Genomic DNA, 12,047 nt, shown 5'->3' with positions numbered 1-12,047 from the left:
TGTACAATTCGACTTGCTTCTTCTACCCCGTTGAAAGCAAACAGAGCCAGGCCCTGGCAACACCGTGCAACTGATGAGCTTTTCCTTCAGCGCGTCCAGCTTCTGCTTTTGGTGGCCTATTTTGGAAAATTAAGGCCCCTCCCCGACGTCACGGGGCTCAGCGTCTCCTGCGGCTACTTCCTGCTCATTGCTCAACACTGGGATTGAATCTGTTACCAGTCAGTTGCATTCACTCCGATACCCACTTTTTGGTGGGAGATAACAGGCTTGACTCGTGGCAATGCTGCTAAAGGGCAGGTTCGTCTGCAGGGGCTGGGGACCCTGAGCACGCGTGGGGGAGGAATACGTTGATTGGCCTTGTGGTTAGCATCTGTCCTGGCATGTCCCCTCCACATCCTTTCTCTGGTCTTTCCCCTCTGGTTCCTGCCAAATCACGAGTGGGAGCTGCCTTGATGTTCCCCTCTCCCGAGGTCATCTTTTCTCCCATCCCAGATGTAGTTCGTGAGTCCCAGGAACTGCACGTACTGTAGCTAGCTCTGGATAACACTTTTGTCGCTTCTTTTATGCCCTGAAAAGAGTACCATAAACTTTCATATGATTTGTACCTTTTGTGGGAAGATATGATGAAACGATAGTTAACGTTTATTTTCCAAAGGAGACACTAAAAGCATTCACAATGTGGGGCTTAGGTAAATTTACAATTTGTTTTTGAAAAATTTTGTACTCTCACACCCTTCTTAAAGTTGATGTCTTAAAAAAGAAGTATATGTTTAAGAAGTTTTGAAGCACTAATTTTTATGTACTGTCAATATTGATACTTAAACGTGAACTTGTCATAGCATTCTTTGTAACATGTCCAGTTACATGCCGTGATGAATAATACCCACATCACCCATGAAAAACTTTTTTTTTAATGTTTCTTTATTTTTATTTATTTTTTTTTTAATTTTTTTTTCAACGTTTTTTATTTATTTTTGGGACAGAGAGAGACAGAGCATGAATGGGGGAGGGGCAGAGAGAGAGGGAGACACAGAATTGGAAGCAGGCTCCAGGCTCCGAGCCATCAGCCCAGAGCCTGATGCGGGGCTCGAACTCACGGACCGTGAAATCATGACCTGGCTGAAGTCGGACGCTTAACCAACTGCGCCACCCAGGTGCCCCATAATGTTTCTTTATTTTTGAGAGAGACAGAGACAGAGTCCAAGGGGGGAGGGACAGAGAGAGAGGGAGACACAGAATCTGAAGCAGGCTCCAGGCTCTGAGCCATCAGCACAGAGCCCGATGCGGGCAGGGCTTGAACTCACAAACTGTGAGATCATGACCTGAGCCGAGATCAAGAGTCAGACACTCAACTTACTGAGCCACCCAGGCACCCCTGAAAATGCATTTTAATGTGATGTGCAGTTAGGCTTGAAAATCTCCCACTGATGACCCTCTTGTACTTCTCTGCCAAAATTTGTATAGAAATCAAACAAAAATAAAATATAAACAAAGTAAAAATGTGTATATAAATGAAATTTAACAATTTGTAAATTTTTTGTAACCCCATCGCGTAAGACTCCGAGCCTAAAAATGTCAAACATAAATTTACTTTATTTTATTTTATTTTATTTTATTTTAGTATTAAACTCCCAAAGCAACACTTTATTGGCAATGCACCTCTCGGTGAGATGGATGGGAGATGATTTACTTATTTTCCTATTAGTACACAGATCACTGTTAAACTGAGCTGAGTTTCAGTGTTATTTCTGTGCCAATGTCTCCTTTTTATTGATGCTGGTGTTGAGAAACTTTGTTCATACAAATTAGATAGGACTGGAAGGAGAATCCTTATATCAATGCTACTCAACTTATTTTATTTTATTTTTTAAGTTTTTAAAGTTTTATTTACTTATTTCAAGAGCGACAGAGAGTGAGCAGCGGAGGGGCAGAGAGAGAGAGAGAGAGAGAGAGAGGCTCTGGCAGTGTGGAGCCTGATGCCGGGCTTGAACTCACGACCCACGAGATCATGACTTGAGCAGAAACCAAGAGTTGGTCACTTAATCGACTGAGCCACGCAGGCGCCCATATTTTTTAATTTTTTTGATGTTTATTTATTTAAAAAAAATTTTAACTTTTTTTTAATTTATTTTTGAGACAAGGAGAGACAGAGCATGAACAGGGGAGGGTCAGAGAGAGGGAGACACAGAATCCGAAACAGGCTCCAGGCTCTGAGCTGTCAGCACAGAGCCCGACGCGGGGCTCGAACTCACGGACCGCGAGAACATGACCTGAACCGAAGTCAGCCGCTTAACCGACTGAGCCACCCAGGCCCCCCTCAGGGTTACTCAATTTAAAATGTAACTCCTTCTGAGTGATATGCCCCCCCAAACCCGAGATCATCTATCATCAAAACCTGTTTGATGAATGGACACCCGTGTAGGTCTTCCTTCAATTTTGGAGGAAACGGACTAAAAAACCGCGAGGTTGGCAAAATAACTCGTTGCCTAATTATTGGAGTGATTCACTTTCTGGACCATCGCCAAGTGTTTGGGCTGTCCCTCTGTTTGGCTCCCCAGAATGTTTCACACTTGAGGCCAACACACTGTTGAGAATAGGAAGGGTCTTGGTGGAAGGGTGAGGGAATCAGGAGGACCCCTTGAACTTGCTCCCCTCAAGGGATCCTACAGATCCCTTGTAGGAATGAATACGTACTGAAGCAAAGACGGGAGAGTGATGCTGTGAAACCATCTGAGGCCGACACGCCCCTTGGAAAATGTTCCAGTGCTTCCAGTAGGCTTGCCTAACAGTCCAGAAGTCTCCACCGGGTTGCACAGAGTTTCTGTGCTGTACCCAGCAGACACTTCGGTGTTTCCTGAGACCCACTCTCAGAGCCATGGTAGACTCACAGCGCCCTTGTCCCCTGCCATCACCTGCTGGCTCTCTTAGACACCCCCTTCCCCACCCCCCCCCAAAAAAAAACAGTGCAGCACCCAATAAATTATTTAAACCTCCAGGATGTGTGTCTCAGAAACCAACGAATCTAATTTTTTCCCCTTAAGTCTAGTTATTTAAAAATAGTTGTCACCTTTCCAGAAGCCTCGGCCGTTTTCTGTAAGCACTGATGACCTCATCCAATGTTGTGGCTAACTCGCAGCCACATATAATTAAGTTCTGTCTTGCCGTGTTTCTGCTGCAAGATGATGCGAGGCTTCCCTTCCTGCTACGCCGCCGTGGGAGGAGGACGCCGGGAGAAAATACGGCCGTGTGCGGCTCACAAACCTTCCACCGTCACCCCTGTCTTGTTCTGTAAGAAGGGCCATGCGCTCTTCTGCGGGGCAAGGGGGGGCTGTCCCTTCCCCTGTGCTCCTACTCAATTTGCCTAACAACCTGTAAAGGCAGTAGCATCATCCCCCGCTTCATGGATAAGGAAATCGAGTCTCAGAGAGGTTATGACTCGGTCATTGTCTTGCACCGGTGGAAGGCAAACCCAAGACTACCAGCTCGGTCTGTCTTGTTACTGAGGCTGTGTGTCCTCACCCACGCGCCCGGGGCCACCTTAGACAGAAAACACCTCCTTAGCTGCGGCGGGTACCCCGGGAGGGGGTGTGGGAAGCCGTGTTGGCAGATGACTGTGGTCTTCAGAAACGCCTGGCAGGTGTGAGCCTAGAGCTGCGCTCCCCAAGGCCGGATGCGAAAGGCCCAAGGCCGTCCCAGCCGCTGAAGTTCAGCAGTGCGCTTGCGTCCCAGGTAGAGCGTGGGGAGTGGGCGGTGGGACCCACAGCGCCCATCACACTGTTCCTGGAGGAACAGCCGCTGCGGCGGTGGGGCGTCTGCAGAATTGCAGCGATGACAGACGGAGTGTCCTGGGAACACTGGGGACTTTGAAAGGTAGGGGGGACGAGGGGGAGAGGACCCTGTTTCGTGGGCAGCTATGAGTCAGACCTCTTGTCCCTGGGGGTGGGGAGGTGGCCTGAGGTTGCCTGCAGGTGATAACACAGGTCATTGTCTTTTCTCTTTGTCTTTTAATTGACAAGCCACAGGTTGTTCTGAATGAAGTAGGAAGTAATACAGTGTGGAGTTTATGGTTTTCACTTTGGACTCAAATGATTTCTAAGGAAGGAGAGACTATATAGGTTTATGTGTATATATATACACCTATATATATACATATATATACACATACATACACACCTATATATATGTATATATAGGTGTGTATGTATGTGTATATATATGTATATATATGTATATGTATATATATACATAGGTGCGTATGTACATATATGTACATATGTGTATATGTATATAGGTGTATACATATACATATACATATACATACAAAGAGGTATATACATATAGGTGTATATGTATATATATACACACGTATGTGTACTTATGCACACAGAGACAGAGACAGAGAGAGATAGAGAGACAAGGGAGAACATATAGGCATATATTCCCAGCAGATACGTATAAGCAGGCTCCAGGTATTTATGTAAATGAGAAGACATTAGAATATCTTGGGGCATGGTGAAATTTGCTTTTTTTTTTTTTTAATGTTTATTTATTTTTGAGAAAGAGAGAGAGAGAGAGAGACAGCATGTACGTGGGGGAGGGGCAGAGAGAGAGGGAGACACAGAACCGAAGCAGGCTCCAGGCTCCGAGCACACGAACCCGCGAGATCATGACCCGAGCCGAAGTCAGACGCTTAACCGACTGAACCAGCCAGGCGCCTCTGCTTTTGTGTTTTTGTTTTTAATCTCGAAGACTCTTCCGCAGGGAAACTTGGAGCTGTGCTGGGCTCACCCAGAAGTACTGTGTGTGGAAGCAGAAATGAAGCTCCGAGGTGAATGCTCACAGGCCTCTGGGGTGTGGGGGAGTCATCGAAGGATGCTGGCGATGCGTCTCCCAGGCCCGGGGAGGGAGATACAAGAGAGATACAAAAATTCCTCCTGGTCCTTAAAAACAACGACAACGACAACAACAACAACAAGAAGTTAATTTAAATTCGAAATATAAGTAACTATTTTAAAAATCTCACTCACAGGCAGGAGAAAGGACAACTTGTTTATAATGTCGATTATGTCAGTTTAGAAATACCCATCGCGAGCAAAAGAAATCAGGAGGCAGAGTATCTCCTTTGCCTGTAGACGCACCCTGATTGTATTTTACACCTGAAACTAACATAACCCTGTATGTTCATTATACGTCAATAAAAAAAAAAATCCCTAAGATTAAAGTAAGGTATTACTGCTCAGATCCAAGTAGACTCCTTTGCAATAAAGTTTGTAGGGATTCCCAGGCCCCACCCTAGACTTACTGAATCCGATCCCCTTGGGATGAGAGCCTGAAGGTTGCATTTTAAAAGCTCTCTGGGCAATTCTGATGTGTCATGCTCTGTACTTGGGAATGTTCTAGCAGAGCAAAGATGGCTGTGCATTGTGACTCAGATGAGCTAATTATTGGCCTGTGAAGAGCACTTGGTATTTTTATGAGCATTCTAGAGAAGTGTGGGGTGGGGAGGGGGACGATGTTGATTCCCGGCAAGCTTGAATTCTGTTTGCATTTGCTCGTGTCTGTAACATTCTGGCTTTCCATTCCAACATCTCCACACCCTACCTGGCCTGATCCCTCAAAGATAACTTAACGTCCACTTGTGAACAAAGATGCTCCTGTCTCTGTGCTCCTGTCTCTTTTTTGGGGTCCTGGTGAGCCAGGCTAGGTCAGAAGGCCCTTTTTATTTTTTTTATTTAAAAAAAAATTTTTTTAACATTTATTTATTTTTGAGACAGAGAGAAACAGAGCATGAACGGGGGAGGAGCAGAGAGGGAGACACAGAATCGGAAGCAGGCTCCAGGCTCTGGGCCATCAGCCCAGAGCCCGACGTGGGGCTCGAACTCACGGACCGTGAGATCGTGACCTGAGCTGAAGTCGGACGCTCAACCGACTGAGCCACCCAGGCGCCCCCAGAAGGCCCTTTTTAATCTAGTTATAGAGCAAACATGGAGCAAGTCCCAGACGACATGCCTCAGTTTCCATTCTAGTCTGGTCCTGTCATCACTGAAGGCATCCAAAGGCATCCAAAGCCCCCAGAGTCACCTCTAAGCCAAAAGGGCTCCACATTTATGGTTTATATATAGTTCCCTCCACCCTCCTGGTTGGTAGACTTTCCACTCTCTGTCTCCTCCTTAGTTTGGGAGTCTCATCTTGGTTGCTGCAAGTGACAGAGGGGCTATGGAAGTCGGAAGACGATTCAGTTGCTTTTTCTACCCAAGCACGGACACTAGTCGCGTCCTTTCAGCTTTTCAATATCTCAAACAGATTGCCTCCCCTCTCCATTATTCAACTTATTTGGACACCGATTTGGCTTCCAGTCGCTCCTATTTAAAATCATCATGGCCTTCTGGATAATTCTCAGGAAACTCTCCCTGAAGGATTTGGCAATGAGTGGCCAGAACATCGGGGCCACCGATGAGGTGGTTCCCAGCTTGGGTTGTAGGCTCTTTGGGAAACAGAGATATCTAACTACCTTGAATAATGAGGGCGGCAGGAAGGAGAGGCAGGTGGAAATAAGAAATCTCCCGGAAATGGGAAAATGTTTGCAAACTGGAGAGTCGCTGAGGATACGGTAGGGCCTCAATGACAGGACTGTGTTGTTCCTCCCTGGCAGTCCAAATGTATGAACCTCAGCCAGAATTTCGCAACATCAAACACGCCGACTCAAATACTCTCTGCGTGACTCAAAACCAAACTTTCCAAGAGAGAGGCTCTGCCTTGATTGGGTTTGGTGCTAGGCTACCTCAGTCTTCCGGCCAGACTACAGATGGGCTGCCTTTGAGCTAGGTGCCCACTTGTGGTCCAATTAGCTGTGGCCAGGGAGAGTGCTGGATGGGAGTAGAGAGCCCATCATAGGAACCATGGCCACTGTCATAGGTTGGGTTCCGTAGAAGCCGACCCTGAGGATTAGTGTGAAAGTGACTTATTCAGAAAGTGCTCCCCTGGAAAAAGTAGTAGAGAAATGAGGAAGTGAGATCCAGACATCTAGACGGGAAGTGAGGAGAGGAGGGGTACAATATCTAGCCAAGTCCCCAGGAAGGGGGGTTTGGTTCAGTGCCTCAGGGGGAGCTCTGGAGATAGGGTAGGTCCCACCTCAGAGTCGTCCCAGTCAAGGCAAGGCAACTGGGACATTCATCCCCGTGAACTCATTAGTCTTGGGTAACGGTTGGCCTGAGGCACAAACTCCTAGACATTTCTAGCGTTTCTTCTGCAGGCAAGGTAGTTGCTGGAAGCCAGAAGGCAGTCCTTCTTCAGGGAGATGTAAAGCCCAGTGTCGCGAGTGACAGCATGTTGACAGGCTGTGCTCACGAAACGGTCAAAGCATCTGACGGACTGCGGACTGTAGCACTGACATCATCTGCTACAGCCAGCTGAAGAATGTGCTAGAGAGGCTCTCTTCACCAGAGCGCTGTGGTCGTAGCTGACGCCATAAACTGACTAAAGTCTTCCCCACATTGCCTGACTGTGACGACGACCCAACGAGCCGGGAGCTTAGGTTCGGGTCGTAAAACGTGCAGTCGTGTGTCTAGGGCCTGTGTCTACAGTATGGCACCTGCAGAAATGGCCAACCGAGGCCAACATACATCAAAGGCCGACACACAGCAGACAAGGTCACGTTCACCAGACTCTGGCTCCTTTCAGTGTAGGAAGAAGGGAGGAACTCTTTTCAACCATGTCAGCAGAGAGAAATTAACTTCCTTATTAATCACTGAGAAATACCATTTCAAATACCTGATACAAACACAACACGTCTGTCTATAGAGCCGGGTCCATTTTTATTTCCGCAAACTCTTTTGCGGTTTGAGGAGCGGCAGTATTCTGTATCACCTAGAAGCTAAGCTTTCGGGATTCCCTGGCTGACTGTGTGTTCCCTCTTTTGGGGACTCTCCCCACACTGGAGCCCGCACCATCCGGGCTTTCCTGTATCCCATCGGATGGTAATCTCTTTAGAGATACGAACAGGGACCCACTCACGGGGATACAAATATTCAACCGTTGGCTCTCAGGGTAAAGTGTATTCTTATACACACATACACACAACTTTATTACATACTTGAATGATATAAAGGATGTATAGCTCACAATTTACAAATGATAGTGATATACGATACTCTGTGTTGTAAGTTCCATAGAGCCAACTGATTTTCACAGAGTGCTTTCCACTGATTTTTTGCTAAACTCTTCTGTCTCTGGGCAGCCTATGGCTGCGGTTGATGAACGAGGAAGCTCCAACCTGAATGTCGGTCGGCATCTTCATTTATGTGAACAGGTAAGACAAACACGGGGATGTGTGTTGGAACTTCACTCAACGACAAGAGTGACGTCAAAAGTGGTTCTGGGGACCACGGCTGGAAGAACATCAGCCCCGTCCCCAAAGGGCTCACAGTCTCACGGGAGAGACGATATGTAAAAAAAGCATGTGACAAGGTGACAATGACTCTGATGGAAACACAAGGAAAGAGAGCCCTGTGGGAGCCCTGTGGGAGCCTGTCCCACTGGATCAGGAGGCCACCCCAAAATGGGACACTCGGTGCGGCACGTAGCTTCTAGAATCACAGCTCGTCACCTGCTACACAAGGGAGTAGCAGACGGTGTTTCAACTTGGTAAGGTCTATGTGTCTTCGGCTCTCCCCAGGTACTCCACTCCCCACAGGGCGTGCCCTGCCAATTTCACGCTATGACAAAGTCTATTCGGTTGAAAAAGCTTAGGGTGATACACACCCCTACCTACAAATAGCTTAGTAACGTAAGCAAAACACAACAGCGGCCGCTGATATCGCCTTCCTGCGGTTGTAAACGATGAAATTCTCAAGGAATGCGTCCCACACTCACGTGGCCCAACCAGTGCCTTGTGAAGCCCTTTTCTGTAAGTGTGAGTGCTATGTTCTGCGCCTCGAGTCAACGTGGATCTCCTATCCAGTTCACAGGTTGACGGTGCACGTTCCACAAGCACCCATAGTCAGCCCAGCACTCAAGGAAAATAAAGGCAAGCCGTTGACAGGGGCGGTGCAAGTTTGAAAAAAATGTTGCAAATCTGTGTCTCCGTCCTTCCTGAGAACGAATGGCGGGGGACGCAGGTCAAGATTTACACTATTCTGTCATTTTAGACCGCACTTCAGGACTTACGTTATCCTAGGACTTCAGCTCTCACGTGTTTTACAACGCGATACTTCCAATTTCCCCACATAAATAGCCATTAGATGGACTAATGGAATGAAAAGAATTTAGAAAGAGCGGGAGGGTTAAAGAGACAGCCGGATATAAAGGTAATATATATTCTCTTTTATTTTCACGAGTGCAAATGTTTTTTGGTTTTACGTTTTGAACATTTAAATTCAGGTTAGTTAACATACCGTGTAGGATGGGTTTCAGGAGTAGAACCCAGGGATTCATCACTCACATGTAACACCCGGTGCTCATCCCAACAGGTGCCCGCCTAATGCCCATCCCCCATTTAGCCCCTCCCCCACCCAACACCCCTCCAGCGGCCCTCAGTTTGTTCTCCGTACCTAAGAGTCTCTTCCGGTTTGCCTCCTTCTGTGTTTTGATTTTTCCTTCCCTTCCCCTGCGTTCATCTGTTTTGTTTCTTAAATTCCACAAATGAGTGGAATCATATATTTGTCTATTTAATTTTCCTAAATGTTCTCACTCCCACATACTCACACCCCCATATACCTCTTTCACTTCCTTACTCTCTCTCTCCCTCTCTGTGGGTCCTTCTTCCATCTTTGTTCCCATGTGCCACCCTTTGGCTTCTCCTCCCCACCCCCACCCCACCCCCCCCACCCCTGCACTCCTAGACAGTATACTCAGATGAGGAACTGCCTTCAACTGACTTAGAGCCTTTCACTGAATACACAGATAAACCAGGTATTTTTCAACTGCTTTGGAGAAGGTCTGCAATTAGCTAGACATGCACATGGATTTTTCTTTCTCTCACTGAAGCGTATCTTGGGGACACATTTAATGTTAAGCCAGTGTTGCCCAAACTGTGTTCCGTGGAACAGTTAGTGTTCTTGGAGATGATAACAAGCGTTCTGAGTTGACCACTCGCCTCTTTAATGGTCCGGGGAACACACTTTGGGAAACACCCATCTCATGCAGTAAGACTTTTCTTTTTTCCGTGCTAAAGGCCTGAGGAAAGGAGCCCTCAGATTCCATCCCAGCCTCCAAGGGCTGCCTCTCTGGGGACGGAAGCGGCGGTCTGTGATGGGGGCCCCTGCTTACTTTCTCACTCCCGCTCATGTTTGACAAGCTTCCCACCCCGTCTCCTGCTCTGCCCTCCAGGATGAACAGAAGCTTGTCCGCGACCCCCTCGTGATCTTCGACTTTGAAAGGATCTCACAAAGCAGCCGTGGCCCGGCACTAGCTTTCTAGGCCCGTTCTCTTGTGGTTCCGTTGGCCTTTGTGCTGACAAGCAAGCATCTTCTGCAAAGACTCTGATCCCAGAACCTTGAGGAGGTTGTGTTTAAGCTCTCTTGGACCAGCCATGGAATCCTGATCTGTGGGCCACTCGCCCTCCCTTCTAGATGGTGTCAAAATTATTCAGACTGCCTTATTAAAGGTGTTATCCTATAAAAGATGGCTTTAAAGCCTCCGAACAGGGGACCTTCGCCCCCGTGCCTGCCTTACCTGTTGTTACAGAAAGCGACTCCCCAGGTCTTCAGCAGGTATGGATGTGTGCTGGGCTGCAGTACCTTCCTCACAGGGGTGTGTTGATGAGTTGAAGGTCAATGTTGCATCTACCGAGTCTACGGCCTGCAGGCCAGAATTCTGAGAATACAAAATGCACACTATTCGTGAGACAAGGTAATTTCAAAAAAAAGGTAGCTCGGGGTAAAATGTGTGTTAGGCAAGAAATAGAAAGAGTCGCTGGTAAGGAACATAGGAGGACAGGAGAGGGTTGGGGAGCCCTGGTTCCCCGGGTGGGGTCTGGGGGCCCAGACTCGTCCTGTTTAGTTCTGTGGCTGGGCTGATGAGCAGCTTTTGATCATTGGATGCCGTCTGTGGTTTTCGTACTCGGGGATAATATTCTGGGTTTGTATCCACGGTCAGACCTGCTGTGTTGCCTTAATGGAGACACTGGCAGAGGAACAGATTTTCTAGTTCAGTTCACGTGAGTTGGCCTCTAATCAACCTGGAAAACAGACAGACTCACGTCTCTGAAGGGGCAGAGCTGAGGTCCCTAACCTTTAGTCACCTCACTAAGGTCTGCTAAGGGCCAGCCTGATGATGCCTTACCCTGGCAGCAAGTCCCCTGGTGTCACCCTTTGGTGGGATGTCACGCGGGGATTCCCAGACCAACCAAGAATGTTTAACCGGGGGCTTTTTTTTTTTTTTTTCCTTTAGCGTTAACAGTAACTCCCTGGCCTCACTCTTCACCCATTAAGACGGTTGCATTGTAGAAAAGAGCTCCCTGAAGTCTGACAGATCTGAGTTTTAGTGGGACTTCTGCCACTTACTGTTTGGGGGGCCTTGCCTATGTCAGATAACTTCTCCAGGCCTGAAGTTTTTGTGTGTGTGTAAAACGTAAATTCCTACCGCATGGTTGTAAGGAAGTTGCACGGGTGAATAGTGATATATGGAAGACAGGTGTCCCAGTGCCTGGGTGAAATAGGGCAGGCTACTGTTAACGGAAATATTTGCGAGAGAGAGAGAGAGAGAGAGAGCGAGAGAGAGCGCCCAAATCTTTTCCTTAGAGTGAGGAAGGAGGGGAGGATCACTAGATAATGCCACCAAGAGAAGGCTCTGCTAGACAGAGGACAGGTGCGAATGTGGAGTCCTGCCCGTATCCTGCACGTAGAACGGGCCACCAAGCCCCCTGCAGCTGAAGAGTTCCGATTCAGGTGCCGCAGGAAAGGCGGGGGAATCACCTTGGCCTCTCCCTCGAGTGGCGCTTCACCCGTCACCCCCAGGACCCAGCAGGTCTCCCAGGGAGCCGTGGTTACTAGGCGCGAGAGCGTCCATGGCAACCGCCAGCCACAGGGTTCCTCCCGCGCCCGCCGCCC

General features: G+C 47.9%; 1 long non-coding RNA gene across 1 annotated transcript; it reads right to left on the bottom strand.

The window, feature by feature from the left end:
- Positions 1-4,619: 4,619 nt before the first annotated feature.
- LOC105261151 lies at positions 4,620-12,025 on the bottom strand. The gene is made up of 3 exons (XR_891034.4): positions 11,913-12,025; positions 10,672-10,812; positions 4,620-4,940 (listed from the first exon to the last, which is right to left on the bottom strand). It is a non-coding gene; the product is annotated as an uncharacterized LOC105261151 (long non-coding RNA).
- Between the last annotated feature and the right edge of the window lie 22 nt (positions 12,026-12,047).

Source organism: Felis catus, chromosome E1 (assembly GCF_018350175.1).
Source record: "Felis catus isolate Fca126 chromosome E1, F.catus_Fca126_mat1.0, whole genome shotgun sequence".
In the NCBI taxonomy this organism is placed as follows: domain Eukaryota; kingdom Metazoa; phylum Chordata; class Mammalia; order Carnivora; family Felidae; genus Felis; species Felis catus.
The sequence above is the reverse complement of the archived record's forward strand: the minus strand, read 5'-3'. Positions and strand labels throughout refer to the sequence as shown.